The sequence below is a fragment of the Arvicanthis niloticus genome, chromosome 1 (genome assembly GCF_011762505.2).
Source record: "Arvicanthis niloticus isolate mArvNil1 chromosome 1, mArvNil1.pat.X, whole genome shotgun sequence".
NCBI lineage: Eukaryota > Metazoa > Chordata > Mammalia > Rodentia > Muridae > Arvicanthis > Arvicanthis niloticus.
This window is the reverse complement of record NC_047658.1, coordinates 100193115-100217887: the sequence shown is the minus strand read 5'-3', so window position 1 is coordinate 100217887 and position 24773 is coordinate 100193115. Positions and strand designations below refer to the sequence as shown.

The 24773-nt window shown below is 43.8% G+C and overlaps 1 non-coding gene and 1 pseudogene across 1 annotated transcript; one reads left to right on the top strand and one right to left on the bottom strand.

The window, feature by feature from the left end:
• Positions 1-10575: 10575 nt before the first annotated feature.
• Positions 10576-10719, top strand: LOC117701481 (small nucleolar RNA SNORA48). The gene has a single exon (XR_004605743.1). It is a non-coding gene; the product is annotated as a small nucleolar RNA SNORA48 (small nucleolar RNA).
• A 7073-nt stretch (positions 10720-17792) lies between these two features.
• LOC117695236 (ribosome biogenesis protein NSA2 homolog pseudogene) lies at positions 17793-18374 on the bottom strand (annotated as a pseudogene).
• Positions 18375-24773: the final 6399 nt, after the last annotated feature.

The following is a 24773-nucleotide window of genomic DNA, read 5'->3' as shown; positions in this document are numbered from 1 at the left end:
CTTGAGGAGAAAAATCCCATCTGCATTATCAGGAAGTCAACAGTTCAGTTCACAGGTTAGCAGGCAGTGGCAAGTCGATCCACTCACAAACACTTCACAGATACACCAGTAGTCCAGTTCAGTAGTGTTGGGACAGCAGCAGTGATGGCACGACCTGGCAAGAATAGCCAGGCCCTAGCTGAATTGGCAAAGGTTAGCAGGAGGGTTCAGGACCATCGGCAATGGCAGCAGAAGTTCTCTGCTGTGCCTCTCTCAACAAAGCAAAGATCAGTGAAGACTTGATACCAAGATCCATTGGGTCCTATTTATACCCCTGTCAAATACCACAGTGTCTTCTACAGGTCTTACCTCACCAAGTGTCATGTCTCAGCACGTGAGTCTGTCTTAGCAAAACTCCATGTGAGTCTGTATCAGCTGACATCACTCTACCAATCAGCTGAGTCCACAGAAGTGGCAAGAAGCTGCCAGCATACCACCAGAAGTTTTTTGGAGCGGTTCTCTCTATGGAGTCCTGACAAAAGGAGCTCAACTATGGAATGTAAGGAGGATCAATACATGCGCGTCGTTAACAAAGAATCCTTCATCACTCGTTCTTTCATGTGTTTGCTTTAGCAGAGCATCTTTTCACCTGTGTCCACTTCAGGAAACACACCTTCACTTGTTTGCCCCAGCAAAACACCATCCAACACAACAGACTTTCCAAAGAGCCCTTAAGTTTCCACTTCACCAATCAGTAAACTGCAGGTTCAGTGACAAACCTGATCTCAAGAAACAAAATGGAGAGATGGCTCAGTGGTTAAGAACACTTGTTAATTTTGCAGAGGACCTGGTTCATTTCCCGGCACCCCCATGGTGACTCAAGACCAATCTTAGCTCCACTTTCAGGGACTCTAATGCCCTCTTCTAACCTCCTCAGGTACACACATGGTGCACATATGTACACAAAAGCAAAACATTCACATACAAAAATACTAAATTGAAAAAGTTAAAATTAGAGTGGAAAGCAATTGAAGAAGACACCTGACATTGAACATGTCTGAACATACACATGAACACATATACACACAGAGACAAAGAGAAAAACCCAAAACACGAACCTGGGATGGCTACCATATCCCCAAGACTTGGCCAATGTGGGGAGAAGTGACGCATGTGGACTTCCCCTTTTTCCTTATTTAAATTTCTCCCATGATGGTCCTCTAATGTCCACAAGGACTGTGTTCTCAAGAGACTGTGCTGCAGTGTCTCTGCTTCTCTCGTCACTGGTGACAATTCCAAAGGTGAATAAGAGCCATTTCCACGGGAAGGCATGAGGCTAAAATGAAGGAGATCGTGGCTGGAGAGAGCTTCACAATGATCAAACACCCCAGCGTGGTTCAGACTCACAGCTCGGACTATTTTATCACTTTCTAGTTTAAATTCTAGCAGTTATTTACAGAGATGTATAAAACATGCATTATGAATGAAGACAAAACGGCGGAATTTAATTTGCCAGGGCTCCTTTCACAGAAGCTATCTACACTCCAGACATCCACTTTCCCCAGCAAGGAATCCCCGGAGAAAGAGAGAAACCACAGCTCTCATCCACAGAGGCAAATCATCAGAAACAGCCCATGTAACAGAAGAGAGCTCCGTTTCTTCTTCAGCCTCCTTGGGTTTCCTTTTCCTTCCTACCCCTGTTTCCCTTGTTCCTATCTCTTAAGTCATATACTGAAAAGATGTCTCTGGGTCTTATCAGACATCTATGGTTTTCCTTTGCCTCTGTAACTGTCAGAAAAAAAGAAAGTATATAGCAGTTATCTACCTGAGATCCTGTATTTCACCTTTACTATCAGTGTGCTACACTATCCCAGATCTAACCTTTGATGGTAATAAAGAGAAAATCTTTTTAAGAAATCGATTGGCCATCATTTTCTATTCTTCAAGAGAGGCAAGATCTTTCCATTTATTACAGAGTAATCATTCTCAGTACCGAGTATATAGTATGATATGCTAACGCATGTTCTCAGCCATTTATCAGAAGTAACAGCAGTGAGCACATAAAGGAGTTTTAGATGCTTCCCAGTGAGGATGGAGGGACATAGATCAACCAGATACCCCACAGAGAAACCTAAAAACTTACTGCAGCCAGAGATAGTGGTGTACACCTTTAATCCCAATCCCCAAGAGGCAAAAACACATAAAGAACTCTGTGAGTTCAAGGCCAGCTTGATCGATATAGTGAATTCCAAGCCAGCCATGGCTACACAGACAGATCCTGCCCAAACCCCAACACACACACACACACACACACACACACACACACAGAGAGAGAGAGAGAGAGAGAGACAGAGACAGAGACAGAGACAGAGACACAGAGAGAGACAGAGACACAGAGAGAAAGACAGACAGAGAGAGAGAGAGAGAGAGAGAGAGAGAGAGAGAGAGAGAGAGAGAGAGGTGTTTCAACAGGTCACTCAGTGAGGGAAGCAAAGAAATACTTCATCGCATTCATCTTTGTACAACATTTTTTTAATAAGGGAAAGATGTCCAGACACAGGGAGAGGATGGGAAGCTCTAGAGTGACGAGCTTGGAGAGACTTAAGCTGAGATTCTATCCAGAAAGCTACTGCTAGCTAGCAGCATTTGCAGTCTCTTCATTTGCTCACCTCCTCTGAAATACTGGAAGAGTAGGAATGAGTGTGGGGTAAAGATAGAGAAGAGGTGACAGGTTCCACCAGAAAGAGTTGTACTAGCAAACCACACACACAAGTATTGTGGTGTCTAATCTGGGTTGTCATTGACATTCCTAGGAAAAGGGAACCTCAGTTGAGGATTGGCCTGTGCATCATTTTCTTGATTTCTACATAATATAGGAGGGTCCAGCCCACTGTTGGCTGTGCCATCCCTGGGCAGGTGGGGCTGGTCTATACAAGGAAAGCAGCTGGGTAAGTAGTTGTAAACATTTCTCAATGGTCTCTGCTTAAATTTCTGTCTTCAGGTTCCTATCCTGAGCTCCTGCCTTAGGAGTCCTTCATAAAGGACTATAACCTGCAACCAAATAAATCCTTTTCTTCTTTGGTTGCTTTGGACTGTGGTGTTTATCACAGTGATAGAAACCAAACTAGGACAGTCACCATCCAAGAAAAAATATAGGTTTCCTTTTTTAACTATTTGGGTGAGTGGTATTGATACAAGTGTTTAGATTAGTGGTTCTTAAAATACATTTTGAGGAACCCCTAGGTATAGCTGGTCTATGCTCCTTTGTGGATTCTTCCTTTTCCCATCCTTTATCCCACCAGATTCACCCTCTAACCAAAGATAGGAGAGAAACAAGGAGAGAGGGGAGAAAGAAGAAGTAGAAAAAATCTTTAAATCCAATTTCTTTTTGTTTCTTCTTTGACCATGGCTACTAACAAATCACAGCCTACCTCCCTAAATGACCACCAACCACCCATCTCCACCAGCAGGGCTCTAGCATTTTTATACTCTCTGAAAAGTTCTCAGAATTCCAAAGGTCACATAATTGCAGAAACTATCTGCAGTTGTCAAAACCCACGCCTCTGCTAGAGCACGAGGCAAATCACAATCAGCTGCTGTACAGTCAAAAGCAGCCCCATACCACACACCTGGGTTTAAAACAGAGTTCTTATAGTGTTTCTGTTTTTAAAGAAACCAAAATTCTGAAATTGTCACTACGCCCAGGAGTCCCGAAAGTGTTAGAGTTATGATGATAATGATGTCATTTGCCATTCCTATTCCCATTACCTTGATTAGTTTTGTCAACTTGACACAATCTGAAATCACCTGAGAAGAAACCTCAATTTAAAAAATGCTCCTTCCAAATTGGCCTGTGGGACATTTTCTTTATTAATAATTGATGCGGAAAGGTCCATCCCACTGTGGGTGGTGTCACCCTGAGAATGGTGGTCTTGGGTGCTATAAGAAGCCAGGCTAAGCAAGCCATGAGGAGCAAGCCAGTAAGCAGCACTCCTCCGTGGCCTCTGCCTCAGCTTCTGCCTCCACATTCCTGCCCTGTTTGAGTTACTGTAAGGATTGCCTACAGTTGATAGACTATAGAATATGAAACTATAAGCTGAAATAAGCCCTTTCCTCCCCAAATTACTTTTGGTTTTGGTGTTTTATCACAGCAATAGACATTACTGAGACCTTAGAAGGGTCATGCCTTAGCAAAAAAAAAAAAAAAAAAAAAAAAAAAAATGTTTCTCAGGGGATTGATGATAATCTTAAAAAAAATATCTAAACAGAACTGCCCTGGAAAGAAAAAAAACAAATATGGGATCGATAATTTAACTGTCTGCTATAAGAAAGCTGAGCACTCTTCAAAGAATTGCAGGAGAGTCTGCTTTCTACACATTGTATCAATAATTCACAGTATACACACACAATAACAAATTACACAAAATCCAACAATCAAGAGAGAAATCCATGAAAAGAAACAAAGCCTCAAACAACAGGAAAATGCTGGGCTCAGAAAATAAACACTTAAAGTAACTATGACAGCAAGATGCAGAGGCACATACCTGTAACCCCAGCTCTCTGGAGTCTGAGGAAAGAGACTATGGGTTTCAGAGCAGCCTCAGCTACACAGTAAGACCCAGCCTCAAAAATAAACCAAAATTACAAAACATAATAAAACTAGCAACTATGACCAATATCAGAATGGGTAAAATATGAGGAATTACAGAATAAGCACAGAGACAATGAAAAGAACTAAACACTCTGGAGCTGGAAAATGGGAGTTAGTGGAGACTCAAAGGAAGGTGGGTGACACTCAGCAGAACGGGTGTGAAGAGAGAAAGACTTAGTGAGTCCAAAGACATACAGTAGAAACCACACAAGGCAAAGCACAGGCAGAAACATTGTAAATAATTGGTCTCAGTGGCCTGTGGATAGTATAGAGCAGTATAATCCACTCAAATGCTGAAACCTGGAAAACATTACACGATGCAAAATTTGAAGAAATATTAACATTTGAAGAAATATTAACTAACTTGCTTTCAAATCTTATGGTAAATACAGAAATAGCAACTCATAAACTTAGGAAATATAATGAATGCCAAAGGGAATTCATAAGAAAATAAGCACATCTAGACTGATTATAAATAAGAAAATAAACATAAACTATTAAGACAACTATATAAGTGTTAACCCACACTCTGAAAAGGATGGGAATTGTGAGTTCAAATTCAGGCTCTACCATTATTAGCTGAGAGAATACCAATACCATACCTCATCTTTCTGTACACTATGCTTCTTATCTAAGAAATTGGGAATGGCAATTGTGCTAGTCAGGGCTCTCTAGAAGAACAGAACGCATTAAATTAGTTCATTAAATCAGCTTACACTGAAATAGTAACAGTAACAGCTGTCTCTTGTCTGAGAGACTGAGAACCCAGTTGTTGCTCAGTCCTTGAGGATAGGTGCCTCAGCTGTCCCAGTATGGCATCTCAAACCCAGAGAGTTCACAGGAAGCTGTTGTCTTTAGTTGACACTGGAAATGATACAACAACAGGGTAAATGGATTCAGTGGTGAGAGGAAAGAGCAGTGAGAAGAAGGGGAATAAGCCCCCTTCTGCCAAGGCCTTTTCTCCTGAACTTTTACTAGAATGTGCCTGCCACCCACATCTTTGGTGGGTCTTCCCATGTCAATCAGGGTAATCAGGACAATTTCTCAGCTGCAATTCTCTTTTCAGGTGATTCTAATTTATGGCAAATTGACAGTAAAATCAGAGGTTACAATAATCTAAGTAGATTGGGTTGTTTTGAGAATCAAGTAAATTCGTGTATGTAGAGTATAGCATGGTACGTGGTGGGTGTACAACTCCTGTTAGGCACTTGTAACCTATCATTATTTAACATTCTTTGGGAACTGTCTGTTGTTGTTATTAGAAAATAAGGAGAAATAAAATGTATACCTATTTTTAAAAGAAGAGAACAGAGAATTGTTTTTAGAGATGGCTATAAATCTTACATGAACTCAGAAATAAATCAAAGCTTTGGATGGCTCAGCAACGCAGTGCTTGCTTAGCTTGTGGGTGGGTCCTGGATTTGATGATCAGCACCACAAAAACATAAAAACAAAAAAAAAAAATAATTTACTAAGATTGCCCAGTAGGTAGTTAAAAACAAAAGATGGCTTAAAACAGTTAGGGCATAGAGCAGTAGTTCTCAACGTTCTAATGCTGCGACCCTCTAACACAGTTTCTCGTGCGGTGAAACCCCTAATCACAAAATTATTTTGTTGCTTCTCCATAGCTGTAAATTTTCTACTGTTATAAACTGTAATATGCAGAATATGATATCTGATATGTAAACCCTGTGGGGGTATCGACCTTAGGTTGAAAACTGCTGGTTTAGAGGAATACATGGGAAACTACAATATTACCAAAAATGTAAGACTTAAGAATACAAGCCAGTCGTGGTGGCTTGTGCCTATAGTCTCACACTCAGAAGAGTGAGGCAGGAGGATCATCATGAATTTGATGCCAGTCTGAGCTACAGAGTGAAACCTGTCACCTGTCTCAAACAACCGAAGAACAAAAAAGAAAAAGAAACACTTGAAGTGGAAGTTTCTGGTCACATCATGTGATGCGGACTCACTTGGTGTTTTGCTGAGTCAGAATCACATGGTATTTTGCTGAGTTAAGACCTGTGGGAGAACATGTGATGTTTGGAGCGAGTATAAATAGGACTCAACATATAGTAATGGGGCGCTTGCATGGCTAGTTTTGCAATGCTTCATTGGTCTCTAGTCTTGCTTCCTTGAGAGAGGCACAGCAGAGAACTTCTCCTGGTATCCCAGCTGGTTCTGGTTGCTCCCACTGACTGGTGCCGAATGGGCGGGGGGCCTGACTGTTTCTGTTGGATCCTACCACCCACCGCTGCTGATTCGAGTTGGTATCCTGACACTATTGAACTGGTCTGCTGGTATCCTGACAACAGAGATTGGAATCGCCTCAAAGAACTACTTGTAAACAGGTTCACATCCCCTTGCCGTTTTTACCATCTTTGCTCCCCTACCTTTGGACCATGGGCTAGAAGTGGGTAAGGGGTCAAAGTGTTTGATAACCCTTATTAAAGTAGGATTTGAAAAATCTAAATCTACAAACACTGTTTTGTTTCTCAGCTGTCTATGGAAGTTTGTTTTTGTTTTGGGTTGGTTTTTTTTTGTGTGTGTGTGGAAGTGTATTTTGAAACTTGAAAAGCAATTTTAAAAATTATTCAGAAGACATTTCAGAGAATAACAGGAAAAAAGATGGAGTTAGAAACCTAAAGGTGGATCTCTTTGTCCTGGCACACATGAGAACCAGTATGCTGGCACAGCCAGGACCTGACGCGTAAAACAGAGTAAGATGTAGAAAAGCACACCTGTGGTCACAAAAGGAAACAGTGCCTCAATATGATCCCTGAAGTTAATGGCCAGGAACTAGATCCCTCAGTTGCTATGCACCCTGGGAAAATTGGCCAAAACCTGTCCCCAGCCTTGATCCTGCCAGCTGTACACACTGCAGGTGTATCAGAGCAGTCAACATAAAATCGTAACTAAAACATAAAAGTGCTAGAATACAACAGCAGGGAAGAGGCTCACAGCTTGGACGCAGCTCTTCTCTGTATAAACACCAAGAGGAAACCAGTTAATACAGAAGATTGAAGATTTCATTACGTTAGATGTATTTAAGTTCTTTCATGTCAAAAGACATCATAAACAAGATTAAAGGCAAACACTAAACTGATCAAAAGACTGGTGAGGTATATAACAACAGCTATTAATTTGCAAGAACAACAATGTCAAACTAAGGAAAGAATGAGTGAAGGGCTGGAGTGTGTTCTTGACAATAGCACAAATGGCTTGGAACAGAACCTAACTCAGAAATGCTTGGAAAGTTTAGGAAAGGCTCTGCAGAGACAACCTGGCAGTTAAAAGAACACTGGATGCTCTTGTAGAAGACCCAACTTCAGTTCCCAGGACCTAAGGCAGACAACTCCAAGCTACCTGTAACTCCAGAGGATCCAACGCCCTCTTCTGGCCTCCATGGCTATCTGCACTCACACATGCATACACACACACACACACACACACACACACGCACGCACGCACAAAACACATATACTCACTCATGCACAAATACACATGCACACAGAGATAATTTTAAAATAAAAATGAATCGTTTAGAGAAACTATTATTAAAATAATTATAAGACAGCCTCCTATATAAAGTGGACAAAAGAGTAATAAAACATATAACCACAAGTAGAGGTTCCAGTCACTTCCATCTTAAGCTGCTGAGTGTCAAGCTACTAAAACCTTGTCAGAGGAGAATCTAATTGCAAGTGCACTGACAGTGTATCATTTACTGACTATAGTGAGCATCACTGATACTGATGCTGATACTGTTTCCTCAGCAAGCAGGATATTGGACCAGGAGTGATGATACAACTTTATTCCAGAACTCAGGAGGCAGGGGCCAGCAGATCTTCTGTGAGTTCGAGGCCAGCCTAATCTACATTGTCTCCTATATCTATATCTATATCTATATCTAGATATAGATATAGATATAGATATAGATATAGATATAGATATAGTGTGTGTGTGCACATTCATGTATTTATATTGATACATACATATATTTTGGTTATTGACCTATATGATACAAATTTTTATAACTAGGAAGTATTCATTCATCTCAGACCATGGACCCTTTAAGGACGACGAACACGCAGCATTGCTCCCAGCTTTACATGGGTCCTGAGAAGTGGGCAGCCAGTGCTTTACCCACTGAACCATCTCCCCAGCCCCCTGAAGCCTCCTCACAAAAGGATCCCAGACCTTTTCTTCATCGTTAAAGTATTTGGATTTTCTTGTGCTCTTTTCACTGGATGTCAGGTATATTTTCTTTAGAAACCATTCATTTCATTCTTGTAGCCAAATTGATTGCCATAAAACGAAGCTGAGGCTCCTCAGGGTGCCGTCAGTCTTGGCTCCATAACCTTCGTGTATACTAGTCTGTGAATGCATGCTCTTCCTTCCCTCTGGCCGAAGCCAGTGGGTCGATTGCTCCATCGAGCTGACGGCCTCCAGTGTGCTCATGCGCTCCCCGCCCCCCTCTCTCTCACTCACTCACTCTCGGCTCACTAATTACCTCATTTCCCAATTTATCAATTTTCACTTGTCTATCTGTTTTTATACCTCTACTTTCCTAAGACATAAGAATTCTTTCTTTAAAACAGACGTTGTTTCTACTGTAGTTTTAGGCTCAGCGCAAAACTGACTGCAAGGTGCAGCTTCATTTTATTGGATCCTTGAGTGAGTGTTTTTATCTGATCAAGCACTTAAAAGAAAACAGGGCATCCTGGGTTTTGCTGTGTCTATAGATTTTGAAGCCATATTTTATTACAGTTATTTTGTAGATATTCAATCTAGAGTTAAAAGTTTGTTTCCTCTTATGTTAAAAAATGTGGCCTATAGGGGAGTTCGGGGGTTAGTTTGGAGAATTTAGAAAATTGTTCCTTTCGTACTTTTATTATTGGCTAAGAGGTAGATTGGCAAAGACAGTGGTATTGTTTTCTTCTTTGTGGAACACAACAGTTTTGTTGGCTTAATTGTAAGATGTCCTCTGTGCCAGTGGTCCGTCTGAGGGTGTTCTGTGTCACAGGGATGTCCTCATCCTTTAGATCTGCACCCTGAGGCGTGTTACTCCACACTCCACGTTCTCTTTCTTCCTTTCCAATTTGGTTTCTGTAGAACAGTTTTAAAGTCTTCCTCCTCGGTTTTATTCCCATTTGTTTTTCTTAAATGCCTAGAGATTCCACTTTATATATTTCAATGATAATACATCAGCAAGTAACAACTGCAATTTTATCTTAACTGTGTGCTGTGTCCTTCGTGTTGATAAAGTCGCTGACATTGTAACAGTGTCTTTTAAAAAGATAAACATCTCAAAAGTCTTTGGAAAATAAACATTGTCTATACTATTAGAAATAAAATAACAGTAAGCCTGGCCCAAGGTTGCATCCCCTTAATCCAAGCTACTTGGAAGGCTGAGCTAGCAAGATTACAAACTCAGGATCATTCTGGACAATTTAGTGAGAGCCTGTCCCAAAATAAAAGTAAAAAAGAGGATTAGGGATGTGGCTCAGTGGCAGAGGACTTGCCTAGCTAGCATGTGTGGGATCCTGGATTTAATACTTTTTGGTTTTTTGTGGTTTTTCAAGACAGCATTTTATGTGTAGCCCTGGCTGTCCTGGAACTCACTCTGTAGACCAGGCTGGCCTCAAACTCGGAAATCCGCCTGCTTCTGCCTCCCAAGTGCTGGGATTAAAGGAGTGCGGCACCACCACCTGGCAGATTTAATCCTTAATATTGAAAAAGTATATAAGCGAGTAAGTGGAAGATCAGAAATATAGCACAGTTCGTAGAGCATGTGTTAGACCCTTGTTTCAATCCCCAGCACCAATCACCACCACTGCCATCACTGCCTTTACTGCCACATCACCAACATCACCATCATCACCATTATCACCAATGTCGTTGTCATCATCATCATTATTGTCATCATAAATAATATATACTGTAACTCCTGGCAATGGGCAAAGCGACACCTTGTTGATGGTGTTGTTCTTATATCAGTCAAAGGCAGAGCAGATGGCAGTCCTTTGTTCATCCTAGCTTGATGCCTAGCGTGGTTGCCAAAGCAGTTTTATACCTAGGACTCATAAAAATCAAATCAAGTCAAATCAAATCAAACCCAGGCAGCCCAGCGTGGAAGGGGAAGACAGACAGAGACCTGTGGACCACTGTGCCGCCCACAGATCTGTTCTCCAGTGCACAGCACAGGTCGGATATAGATACCTGCTCACCAACATGCCACACAGCATAGATAGAAGATATCATCCCCAGGGGCCTGCCAGCCATGTGAAGCTACCACAGTGTGTGAGTATGTGGTGGTCAGATGGGAGAGAAAGAGGAGTGGAGCAGCTTGGGCACTGTGAAGAGAGATGGAAATGGAGACTCACGGGTGGAGAGGAGTAGCCTGTTGTGAGTGGCCAGCCGTGCCACCTGGAGCCATGGTGAGATCCCAGCCCAAGCTGCCACTCAGGGCCATGTCTGAGTCTGCAGCTACACAGTGGGAAGGCTTGATGTCAGTATCTGTGGCTCATAGTACCTCTAGAGGACATGGAGATGTCTCTGGTCAGGGCAGCCATTGGGGACTACCTGAATATCCAGGGGCTGTGCAGAACTGTCACTGCCCTCCACTGGATGCATTGCTCTAAAGAGCTGGTCCCATCTCTCAGTGCTGGAAGCATTCAGGAGAGCCTCACCCAGACAGCACAGTGGAGCTGTCCGTGATGGCAGGGGTGTGGGTAAGCTGGCCCCAGGGCATGAGCTGGGAAGAGCTGACTGCCACTTGTCTGCCATGGGTGATACACGTGCAGAGCTGATGCCTGCCCCCTGTCCCCTACCCACCTCTAGCAGTCAGGAAAGCTTCCCATAGGGTCCTGAGCTCAGGAGAGCTGGCCCTGACCTTCCACAGCTGCAGCATTTGGAAGAGTGGGCCCTGAACGTTGCCTGGACAGCACAGCAAAGCAGATCCTGGTGGTGGAGATACAGAGACAGCCTGGCATAGGGGTAGGGATAATACCCTCCCCCACCCCCTTTTCTCCCTTTCTCCACCACCACCACCACCTGTGATAAACTGGAGAGCAGACCCTGAGGGCATGAGAGCAGGAGACCTAGCCCTGCTCCCTTATCAGCTGCAGCACTCAGGAGAGCAGGCCCTGCCCCTCACCTGGGCAACACAGTGGAGCTGGCCCTGATGGCAAAGGCTTGGGTGAACCAAGCCTAAGGGTGTGAGATCAGAAGAGCTGACCGAGCCCCTCACAGGCTGCAGCACTTGAGAGAGTGGGCCCTGAACCTTGACTGGGCAGCACAGTGGAGCTGGCTCTGGAGTATGGGAGCAAGAGGGCAGAGAGATAGCCCTGCCTCCTGCTAATGACAGCACTGGGTGGCCTACTCTGACAGTGCTGGAGAGCCCCCCCCCCCCCCCCCCCCCGGTGGTGTGCATAAGGGAGAGACTGTGTGCTGACCAGCTAGCTCTGCTATCACCCAGGTCCAGATCCAGGGCTCTGAGATGGCCCACCCCAAAATCTATAACATCTAAGAGTGGTTGGGACATGTGAAAGGCCCAGTCCAAAGCTGCAGAATCTCTATGACACAGAGTAACAACAGGATAACTGGGAGGAGTCCCAATGAGGATCCAATATTGATGGTGTCACAGAATCCAGAGATCTTGAACTGGACAATAAACATTTGCAAGTGAAGATGTGTGGACAGAGGGATAGATAGTGGCACACACTGTGACATACTACAACCTCCATGGTGAGATGTTTTCTATGCTTTGTTTTTGTTGTTGTTGTTGTTGTTGTTGGTGGTGGTGGTGGTGGTGGTGGTGGTGGTGGTGTGTGTGTGTGTGTGTGTGTGTGTGTGTGTGTTGGGGTGGGAGTAGATTGCGAGGACAAAGGACAGGGAAGAAGAGAAAGGGAGATGAGCAGTACTGGGTTGTATGATGTGAAAGAATTAAAAGTTTTTTAAAAGAGAGAGAAAGGGAGGGTACTGGTTCTTGTAACACATTTTAGCTCAAGAATTTGTTGTTGCTAGCGTTAAGTGAACATGGATTTTATTGGGCCTTTTAAAATAATTACTGTTGTATGAGTGTGTTTGTGTGTCTTATGTGTGTTGTATCATGTGTGCAGATCATGGAACATGTATGGGGTCAGAAGACAGCTCTCGGGAGTTGGCTCTCTCTTTCCACCTTTCTGTGAATCCCAGGGATAGAACCTAGGTTATCAGGCTTATGTGCCAAGGCTTTGCATGCTGGGTCATCTTGCCTGTAACATCATCTTTCTTGAGACAGGATCTCACTATGTAGCTCTGGCTGGCCTAGAACTCACTCTGTACTGTTAGTGTAGTTTTAAAAGTGAGTGTTTTTTCTTTATACTAGCTAGCTCCCAAATAAATGAGACAAAAAACTATAAGACTTATTTAATTGAGTTTGATGGCATAATAGCTGTACAGTGTTAATCTATTTTAATCCTCTGAGTTAATCTGGCTACATCCCAGCCAAAATCCCTGCGATGCTTGCCCTTTAGTATTGCCCTGGCTCCCTCTGCTCTAGATGTGTTCTCATGGTGTCTTTTGGACCCTCTCCTCATGGTGAATCCTTTCTTCTTCTCTCTCACTCTCCCCTGGCTGGGATAGGAAGTCCAGCCCTATTCTCTCCCCTGATCAGTCATTGGCTGACCAGCCTGTATTGACAAATCAGAGAATAAATGGGGAGCAATCTCTACAGGTGCACAATAGCATTATGCTTACAATGTAGACCAGGCTGTTCTCAAACCCAGAGATCCTCCTGCCTCTGCCTCCTCTCAAGTACTGGACTGAAGGCATGTGCTACCACGCCTGGCCCACTGTGACGTTTTTTTCTACTTATCTACTATGGCATTTGCTGCTATTCTCATCCCCTTCTTGCTGGTCTCATCCCTCCAGCTGGTTTTTCCTTCAGCTAAGTCAAGCTTGAGACAGCAGCTCCAGTGGTATCACCAAGAGCCTCCTTTCTCTATTCCTTCTCCTCTTCTTCTGGTGACATCTCTTCACCTTAAGATGCACAGCCAGAAGTGGGAAAACGACAAACTCTTTCAAGAGAAAATAGAATTATATTGGAGGAACGGGTTCCGCAAAACAAACAATGACCACCCACCCAGTCACCGCTTTCTGCAGCCTTTACCTTCGAAGGCCTGCAGACTCGAACTGCCTCCTTTCAGCTCTGATTCTTATTCTGCCAGCGGAATCTGCCCTTCCCACCCAGCAGACTTCACGGTACCCTTCTGAATCCATTAGAAATGAAGCCGAGTTCCCCACCCCCACCCACCCTGCAGGATGATCGGCTCACACTCACCTTCTCATCCTGTCCTACAGTATAAACATTATTGACTACATTAACATGTAAATGATAGTTCTGTGATCATGTGCCCACCACTGACACCCTGTGCATGTGTCTCTGTGACCTTCCAGCTCTACCTTCTGCCAAGAAGCTACCATATCTGTATTTATTGTTATTTTATTTTAGTTTGTACTTTCTTCTTATTGTCCTTTTTTTCCCCTGTTGTTTTGAGACAGGGTCTCATTCTTAACCCAGACTGGCCTGGAGCTCATTTCATAACCCATGATGGCCTGTGATTTACACAAATTTTCCTACCTCCGCTTCCCAAACCCTGCTAGGGTGGAAAATAGGGAACACTGGGATCTCTTTAAGTCAGCCTAAGGGAGATAAATCAACTTCAGTTAGTGAGTGTGACCTTGGGGTCTGTGTCGGGTAGATGCGCGCACTCTGCTGTAAGAGGCCTGCCTGTGCCATGGGAGGTATGAGCAGCGTCCTTGATCTCTGCATCTATGTGGCAACTGCTCTTCTCCAGCCATGACAATCAAAACTGGCTCCAGAAGTGACAAATGTCCCGTGGATGGCAAAATTACCCCAGTTCAGAAACAAATAAGGCATGGGTCCTCGGAATCCACAGGTCATGGTTTCAGTCAGAAATACTCTCCACAGGTTCATGTCCCAAACTGATTCGTAAGGCTGTAGAACCTTCAGGCAGTAGGGCCATGCTTACAGAAGTAGGCCTTTGGAGGCTGACCTAACCCTTAATTCCTTCCTCGGTCTCTTCCCTTCTAATCCACCATGATGTATACTTGTATGGCATACACACACCACCATCATGAGCTGAGCCCCAGCCTCTCTTTCCCCACCATGGTGGACTGAAACCCTCTGAGACTCGGGGAACTGACAGCTCTCTTCCTTTATGTGAGACATTTTCCAGAGCAAAGCATACAAACTGTCTTTCATGACACAGAGTCTCATCCCTAGTTCAATGAACAGTGAGAGTCACAGTCTGAGGTCTTTCACTACGCCAAAGCTGAATTTCTTTTCTGGATTTCGTTTTTTTCTCAGAGTTGCCTTAAAAAAAAATCATCTGTTTTTTTCCTTAGAGAGAACGAAATCCTTCTGCCTAGTCCCTTTGTTATGCCTTCATTTGTTTACTTTGTATAGGCAAACGTGGTTGTTCGTTCTCTCTCTCTGACTCAGTTGAGGTTACTATGGCTACCATTAAACATCATGACCTCACAGCAAGTTGGGGGGAAGGGTTTATTTACCTTCAGATCACTGTTCATCATTGAGGGAAGCTAGGACAGGAATTCAAACTCCGTATGGCAGGGATCTGGAGGCAGGAACCGATACAGGGGTCATGGAAGGATGCTGCTTCCTGGCTTACTCCCCCTGCTTTGTTCAACCAGCTTCCTTATAGAACTCAGAACCACCAACCCAGAGGTGGCACCACCCACAAAGGGTTGGGCCCTCTGCCATCAATCACTAATTAAGAAAATGCCCTACAGCCAGATCTTATTAAAGCATTTTTCTCAGTGGAGGTTCCCTCCTTTCAGATAACTTTAGTTTGGGTGTCAAGTTGACATAAGACTAGTCAGCACACCCTCTTCCGTGTGTAGTCTGGGGATCAAACTCAGGTTATCAGGCTTGGTGACAAGCACCCTTCACTACTGAGCTAACTGTTCACACTACCTCAAACTCTCCTTGCTAATGTGCCAGGGATTTCTTCATGTATAAGAGGATGTGTGTCTGGGTTCTGAGACTGCCCAGGAGCAAAGGCTTGCTTGGCACTTTTTATATCATCACCTCCTTTCGTCAGACTGCCTGCCATCCCTCTCCTTCTAGAACCTTCTCTCTTCTCACAATAAGGGAGAATGGCAAAATGATTAAAATTTCCTCCCATCATCAAGTTTTTCAGGAATCACTTTTAAGTTAACATGTAGAGTGTCCATTTTTTCATCTTTACTTACCTGTCTGTTACTGGGGACACCAGCAACATTCTGGAACCAGCTCCTGCTTGCTCAGGAGCTGACTGCACTCATGTCCACTTAGCTCTACATCCACTGAGGTCAGGTCGGAAGGCTGGAGACATGGATGCCAGCAGAATCATCAGGGGCTACATATCAGATTTCTTGTTCCTCAGAGAGATAGTTGACAGACACAAACCAGCAACGGCAGTGACAAAAATGGGCAAGATACAGACAGCAAGAAGCACGGAACTTGCTATTTATTTATTTATTTATTTATTTATTTGACGATATGTCTCCCTCGGCTTCTCTCTAGTTTTATAGAATGAACTATACCCTCCAGAAATCCCTCCTACACTTCAGAACAGAACCACACTGCATTGGGGTCTCCAAAAGTGGAATTAACAAGCAGGAGAGGTGGCTCAGCCAACCCAGGTTCAGATCTCAGCAGCTACATGGTGGTTCTTAGCCTTCTCTAACACGGGTTCCTGGGGGATCTGATGCCCTCTTCTGGCATCTGAGGGCACTGCATACATGCGGTGCACTGACACAGACAGGCAAACACCCAGACACATAAAATAAAAAAAATAGAATAAATCTTATTTTAAAAACTGGGCACCAAGTTAAAATAAGACCATTAGGACGGACATTAATTAATGCAACTGGTATCCTTATAGAAAAAAAAGAGAGAGACCAAGATACAAGCACGGACAAAGGGACAGCTGTGTGGAGACTAGAGGATGAGATGGCCATCTAGAAGACATGACTCAGAGCTGGTGCTGTCAGAAATGTCTCGAGGCCATTCAGCCTAGAATCATTTATTGAGCTGTATCTTCCCACTTTAGTTTTCTGGATTAATCCACTGCCATACAGAGAACACAAATCAGGACCACTTCGAACCTGTGCTCAGAATATACTCCCACATGTCAAATCGTAAGCACAGTCACTGAACAGACAAGAGAAAAAGATTGTCCATCACTGAAAAAAAAAAAAGCCCTCAAATCCAACCAATCTAAGAGGAAATCTGGTAGACACCAATGCTCCCTAAAAGTGTCTTAAAGTTTAGGTCCTGATGCTGGGGATTTCATTCCCACCCTTCCCCCACCACCCCCAGTGAGCACATATTGCCTCTCCCATTCACCACCCTAATGCTTAGGGGCCAAAATTCAAATAAAGTTTTCTTCTTCACTGACATGGCAACTTTCCTTCCTATACCAGCCTCTCTGGACCATTGAAGACAAGATTTCCATCTGCCCCCATATAGAGAAGAGAAAATCTCAAACTCTTTCTTTTCCAGGACAAACTTTGACACCCTTGATGCTATGTACCTTTAACATGTATTCAGAGGCTAAGGAGACAGCTCCGTTTCTAAATTGCCTTTCACACAGCCTGAGTCTGATTCCCAGCAACGATGGGGAAAGCTGGGCATGGAGAGATGGGCCTGCAACCCCAGGAGAGCAGAGACAGGAGGATCCTGAGGCTTATTAGCCTTTTTTTCTTTAAAAAAAAAAAAAGGGAGGGGGCAGTGTTTTATTTTCATTTACAACTTAATAAATACTTCTTGATGACTGCATATGGGGTAAGTCTGCTTGGTAGTACAGAAAGGTCACAGCAATGATGTTTTCCTGACAGTGTGTAGTCTTCAGTAGTGAGTGGAAAGACTTGTCTGATGTCACTGTCAAACCAGCAAGACTGCATTTATGCACCCATTGTTTTCAGGATTGTTGGTAACTTGGACATACTTTCCCCCGCAATAACCTTGCCTCCTTGTGTCACAAGGCCCAAGTTGCTCACATTCACTGCAATAACTGTACCTTTGGTGATCACACCCAGGTTGTATGTAATGTGGATGATGGATTCTTTTTCACACTGAGTATAGGCAGGCAAAAAGTCACTTTCAGCTCAGGGTGTGTGACATGGGCTTATTTTGAAATGTAGACCCATTGGCTTAATGAACCTTTCATATTTAGGTGGTTTTCTTGTAAAACCATCACCAACAAAGCAGACTTTAGTAAGCATTCTCTTCCATGGCTTCTGTTTTCTTCTTCCTGTTTGAATAACTTTCAATACTTCTGTTTCTCCTTGGGTACAAACTTTGGGTAGAGGGACCTCCAATTTTCCCACCTTTTCGTTTCTACTTAATCTGTTGGAAAGCACTTTTGCTCTCGACTGCCCCTCTTTGTCCAGCAGACAGACAGGCATTGCTCCCTGCGGAGTCTTCTCATCATCCTTCTGCTTGGTGTTTCTCTATTCATGCATCGCAATAGTCTTTTTCATTTGTATTTTCTCCGCATGGTGCTGTTTATGGTAGAGCTTAGCCTTCAGGCCAATCAATCGGTTTTTTGTTGTTGTTTTGCCTTCTTTGAAAGTTCATCGGCCAACTTTCTTTCTTTTTCTTTTTCTCATGGTAGTCCAGATGATATCCATATCATTCGTGGTGCAATTCAATATATTCATTTTGTGGCATGATGGCAGCCATGGAGCAGCCGTCCGAGACCTCTAGGGTTCCAAAAACCTCTTAATTTCTGGGTGTCACTGGTCCATGAGCCTGGTTCACTCAGTGCTTATTAGCCTTTAAGGCTAGGGCGATCAGTATCTTCAAGCCAATTAGAGACCGTGTCTTAAAACATAAGGTAGGAGGGCGGGGGGGGGGGGGGGGGAGAGAGAGAGAGAGAGAGAGAGAGAGAGAGAGAGAGAGAGAGGTAGTTCAGTGTGTAAGAGCACTGGTTGCTCTTGCAGAGGACTTGAGTTCAGTGCTCAGCACCCACATGGCATCTCACAACTGTCTATAAGTCCAGCTCCAGGGAATCCAACACCCTATTCTGGTCTCTTGCAGACACATAGAACACATGCATATGTTCAGACACATACAGGCCCAAACAATAAATTAAATACAGTGAAACTAAGGAAGATACTGACCTCAGCTTCTGGCCTCCACATGTACACACACACACATACATGTGCACACACACATGAACATATACATACACAAATATAAACAAAACCAAAGTGTACGCAAATGGGATTTCCCCATTACTTAGCAGATGAATGGCAAACAGGAACATAGCGCTTCCCTCCAAGGAGGCTCCTGTGCACCCGGTCCTGCTCTCTCTGGCACAGTTCTGTGTCTGTGTCTGTGCCTGTGCCTTCTCTCTCCTGTCTCACCTTCCCTTCTTCTCCAGTCAATAACTCCTGGAGCACAAAGAGGGATCCGTACCAGCTCACTGGCTCGCTATGAATCACCCAGAGTGCTGCATTTTAGAACCCAATTTTTAAAGCTCACTTACACTTCAGAGGAGAAAAATAGCAACATTACTGGAAGGCTCAATTAAATTATCCCAGGTTAACGTCTCCATGAATAACTGCAAACACATGGCCCATGGATATACTAGGAACTGTTTCCTTTGCAGATCTATAGTCTGTTTTGTTAGCACATTAAAATATATATATTTCTAATAGAAAAAAATGTTTACTCCTTTTTAGAGCAAGTTAATGCCTATCATTCCCAGTACAATGACTTCCTTAGAACCACAATAGCTTTTATCTCCTTAAGCCCCAAAGGACACTGGGAAAATCTCTCACTTGGGTTAACTTTGCTGAATATATTTAACCAGTAAATTATTTGCCTTCCCAACTGGAAGAGCCAATATACGTTTATGTCCTAGGAATGGTTTGTTTTACTAACTTTATGAGTGAGGACCTCAATAGTAGCAAAGCCAAGGGACATTTAATTAAGTTATATTTGCTTTTTCATGATCTTAGGCTCAAGCTTATAAATCAAGAATCAATGAGTACTTAATTTCCTCTTATAGCATTAAAAGTAATTGCTTCATAAATTCTCTTTAGTAATCCAAATATTTGCACACAGCACAGCACAAAGAGAAGTTGTCTTGCTGATGAGAGCCCAACTTTTATTTTATTAGAATAAAATGGAGCTGGCTCATTTTATAGCTTGTGATTTTCCTGGCTGCCTCAAATTCCTTTTTGAAGCAGACAGGATATAAATTTAAAATAAATACAATTATGACTTTGCTTGAGGAGGGGAAAAAAAAGCCAGTCTACTTATTTAAAATGTAAAAAGAAATCACAGCTGTAGATCTATTTCTACCTGGTAGAATATAAACATAATAGCTACATTTTCCTCCCCACCAGAAAATAAAAACTACTTTGAAGACTGGTTTTGCCTTTATTTCACCTGTCTATTTTCGTTGGGAGTAGGGAGAATCAAAGAAGTCTTAATAGTTCTGGTGAAATGTTTCAGTCAATAAAGCACTATAGAAGCTTGAGTACCCAAGTTCCTATCCCCTGAATCCACACTGAAGAACCAGCTACTTTGGCATGTGCCTTTAATCCCAACACTAGGAAGTAGTGACAGGAAGATTCCTGGAGCGTAGTGGCCGGTCAGTCTGGCCAAACTGGCAAGCTCTGGGTTTAGTGGGAGACTGTCTCGAAAAATAAGGTAGAGAGCAATTTAAGGAAGACTCTAATGCAGACCTCTGACCACACGTACACACACACACACACACACACACACACACACACACACACACACACACACGAGCACACAAAACAAATAAATAAAATGGTTGTCAGTTGCATCTCTATGGATGATCGCCAAGTTGGACTTGCCACAGAAGCTGGAAGCATCCTTCTACTTCAACCCTCTGTTCCCCAAACCTAAACACCGCACTGATATGTACAAAACTCATTTACTGTCTCTGAGTCTGAATGAGCCAAAGATCACTTTTCTCACATTGCAAACAAAAGCTAAGGTGAGGACCGACCGACCTTCAGAGCTCAGGCTCACATGCAGCCTGAGGCTGTGTGGGAGGAGCCCAAGCTTTCAGGAGGCCAGTCCAGAACCAGGGCTGCTCCACAGCAACTGCAGTCTGCACATAGGGAGTAAGCAGCACATGCTATATGCCAGCGACTCAGTAAGCACTATAAAATAGAAGGTGCAAGAGAGCCAATGTTCCTGCAGGCGGGAGCTTCCAGGCTGGCTGCAGCATGGGTGAGCCTGAACCACACTGCGCTAAGTGGAAGAGGCCAATCACAGAAGACCCTGTGTTGAGGCTTGTGTGGCAGGGTCAAGAGGATGGTGAGTTCAGCAACAGCCTGACCCAAATATGAGACTCTGCCTTAAAGGGACATGTTTTACAATTCCATCTACATGACATGACCACAGAGTAGAGGGAGGCCAGGGACTGTGGCACTGAGAAACTGAGAGTGGAGAGGACAGTTATGGGGTGTGCAGATTCTTTGGAAGATAGTGAAAGTACTCTAAAATGGATTGTGGTGATATATGAACAGGCTCTGAAAGAGGAAATAATGTATTGTGTTGGAGTCGCTTTACATTTAAATGGGAATATTGTATGGTGTGTGAATTACATCTCAAGGAAGCTAATATGTCTTTTAAAAGATATATATATTGCACTTATAAGCCCAGCGTAAAACCCATGGCTGAGGAGGTCCTGGTCTCTAGGTGAGAATTTATCATTATAATATAGCTACATTGACCTGGTTCCAAATTACTTTCCAAATATCTGTTTATATACATAGACAGATACCACTCTCAACCTTAATCAAAGAATACTTTTGATTAAGGTTGAACAGTGGTGAACGCAAACTCATGGCTGCTCTGGGTACTGAGAATAAGTGACAGGTTGAGGGAGCTTAGCCCTAAGCAGGATGTTTATAACATCCTCTGTAAGGCTCAAGAAACATCATGGAGGGAGGAGCGGAAAGAATGTAAGCACCATAGGACAGTGAGGTGCTACAAAATGCCATGTCTGGGCTGACCTGGCCCAGCGAGTGGCTCTTTAGTGACAGGTTGCTGGAGGAAGGAGCAGAGGGCAGGAAGTCTGGGGGCAGGGGCTGTTGCACAGGGCTGTCTTATGCAGGCATGTCTGCTAAGAAGTGTGGCACCTTATATATGGTTTGCAGGCAGAAAGCAGGACAGTCAACAGAAAGCCATCATACCACAGGATGACGTCAGCAGGAAGCTAATCAAGCAGTGCTGCACAAAGGGAATGCAGAATTATCTCAAGGGCTTCACAGACCTAATGCTCTGCAGCCTCAGGACTCATAACTCGTCCCTTCAGTGGAGGAAAGGTCAGGTTCCCAGGAACAAAACCTTAGGGCCCCAGCCATAGACAGGACATTGCCAAGTCTGCCCCTGGGCAAGGAAACAAAATTAGTGGTCCCTTTGACCTTTAATCAGGGCCTCCGAGAAAGCCATGGAGGGACCTGGCCTTCAACACTGGGCATGACACAGCTTTTGCAACCATGATCCCTATATCGACTGAGGTTGCTTCCGCTGTCCTGCACATGACTGGACCGGTCACTTGTTAATTATGGATTGGGGAGGAGCTCATGGGACTCTACCCTTCTCTGTTGAGCTATTGTCAACTAGTGGATCCTGAGGGAGGAGATTTCATTGTCTTTGGTGGTATACCTGTAGGTGAGTACACCAGTCAGTCTTCATTGGATAGCTCCAAACCTCAGGTCACACAGACGGCCGGATAAACTTAAGGGGGTTTCACAAAGCAAAACAAGAGACATGAATATAAGAAAAAAAAAAAAAAAAAAAAAAAAAAAAAAAAAAAAAAAAAAAAAAAAAAAAAACCTGTAAAAAAGAGGAGAGTGTAGGGAGAATTTTACTTCCTTTAAAAAGCCAGTTATGTTATGGGAATATGTTTTTGTTTTAATCCTAGGTATGGGATTATGGGGCTATTCCAGGTTGTCCACAGCAGCAGCTAACTATGGTTGGTTTTACGCAGGGGCGTAATCTGGCAGGGTCATGATTCTGCCAACTGAAGATAGTTTATGTTTGGAATTCTGGGGACTCTTGAGAGGGTATATAAATGCCAGCACCCGAGAGAGGTGGCCACTGCTGCTCCCCCTGCTGCAGCTGTTGCTAGATTGCTAGATTGCTGTTGCTGGTTGCTGGTTGATGACTGGAGATATCCTAGCTATGAAGACTGGACTTGCCCCAAGAAGCTCGATGCCTCTAATCAGCAGGAAGTAGTCTAACAAAATTAATGCCCATTTTCTCCTGTAACCTTCTCTCCAGTGTTGGGGAGTTGGAAGGGATTGGGGTAGAGAAGAATGATAGATATAAAAACTCAATAAAGTAGCCAAAAAGTACTGTTACAGGAGAATGATTGACAGCGGTGGGAGGGACATAAAGAGGGCTGGGTGTGAGAGTTACCAAAATGTATTATACATAGTATAAAATTGTCAAAGAAGAAAATTAATGAAAATTATATTTTCAAAATGTACCTAGTCCCAAAGGGCATCATTTCAATGGTTAATATATCTATGTTTAAAAAGGCAGTAGATAACAACACTTTAGAAGCCTTTTTCTTGAGGAGGCAGACTTGGTCCAGGTATCCCAGGACATTAATGCCTCTGTCAATGTCACTCAAAGGCCAGGCTTGGTTTCACCCTGAGGACAGTCCAGTGAGTACAGTGGACCAACAGGTACCCCAAACTCCTACCCCAACACTCCTCAGAATCCCCCCTTTCTCTAATAAGTATGAGTGTGTGAACCAGGATCTGTGTCTGTCAGTTAAGCAGGACTGGACAGTTACCATCCTTCATCCAGATGCCAACATCTTAGAACCAGCATTGTGACCTCAGGGATCACGGGTCCTCAGAATGGCATTCTCACTAGGATGGATGCCTTCCAGTCCTCTGGCATGCTGTTACTCTCTGTGCTGCTTGTGTTTGACAAACTTGATATAACCTAGAGTCAGCTGAGATACGTGAATAGAAGTTGAGAAATTACTTCCCTCACATTGTGCAGCATTTACTTGATTGATGATTGACATGAAGAGAGCCCAGCCCACTATGGGTAGTGCCGTCCCTGACAGGTAGTGTAAAGCAGACTGAGGGACTATAGCAAACAAGCTTGTAAGCAGTGGTCCCTTGGTGTCTGCTTCAGCTACCACCCCCAGGTTCCTGCCTTGGCTTCCCTAGGAGATGGACTGTAACCAGTAAGCCAAATAAACCCTCCCCTCCCCAAGCTGTCTTTGGTGTTTATCACAACCAACAGAAAAAAAAATTAATCCACCCTCTGACTCTGTCTTCAGAACTGCTGGCTGACCCCAGTTTCAAGAACTCCCTAGAGCTGTCCTTCAAGGCTCGCTAGCTCAGCAGAGACACAGTTGAAATGACCTCATTCCAGAAGAATATCAGCTGGAAAACCACCCATGTGACTTGTCCTGCAGTGGTGACTGGCTCTTCATGCCTCCCAGCCAGTGCTCCTGCTGCCTGCTGCTCTGGCTTGTGCCTTGCTTGCTTGCTGCGACATCGTACATCCGCAGCATCCGTCTCTGTAGATCCAATGCAGGGTCACCTTTGCCACAAACGGACTGTAATTCTCTCTGGATTCTCTTAAAAACTGAAGCTGTGAGCGCTGCTTTGTGTCAGGGCCAGACTTTTCCAAGCCTGGTGCTCCAGCTGGGCTAAATCCAAGATGGCTGTATAGCATCTTCCTATTGTCCCCAGCTCTGGGCCCTCAGCCCACAAACTTGCCACCCTGCTGAGATTCCTAAGACTTGAATTGAGTTCAGTCTTTTAACAAGCAGAGACTTGGATGGGTGCATGTAGGCAGAGGCACCAGAATGCCACTTCTCAAGGCCTGAAAGAAAAAAACAATCGTGTTCCTTAGCTATATCAAATGCGATGAAGGAAGGAAGGAAGGAACTGCCGGGGGTCACAGGCGACTAGCAGAGTGGAAGAGTTCCATTGGAGCGTGATGCAATAATCAAGATTTATTTTTTAAAATACTGTTATTAAATAAACATTACAGAAACTTTTGCATTGCCAACTTATTTATAGCTTAAGGCATGAAAGCCCACAT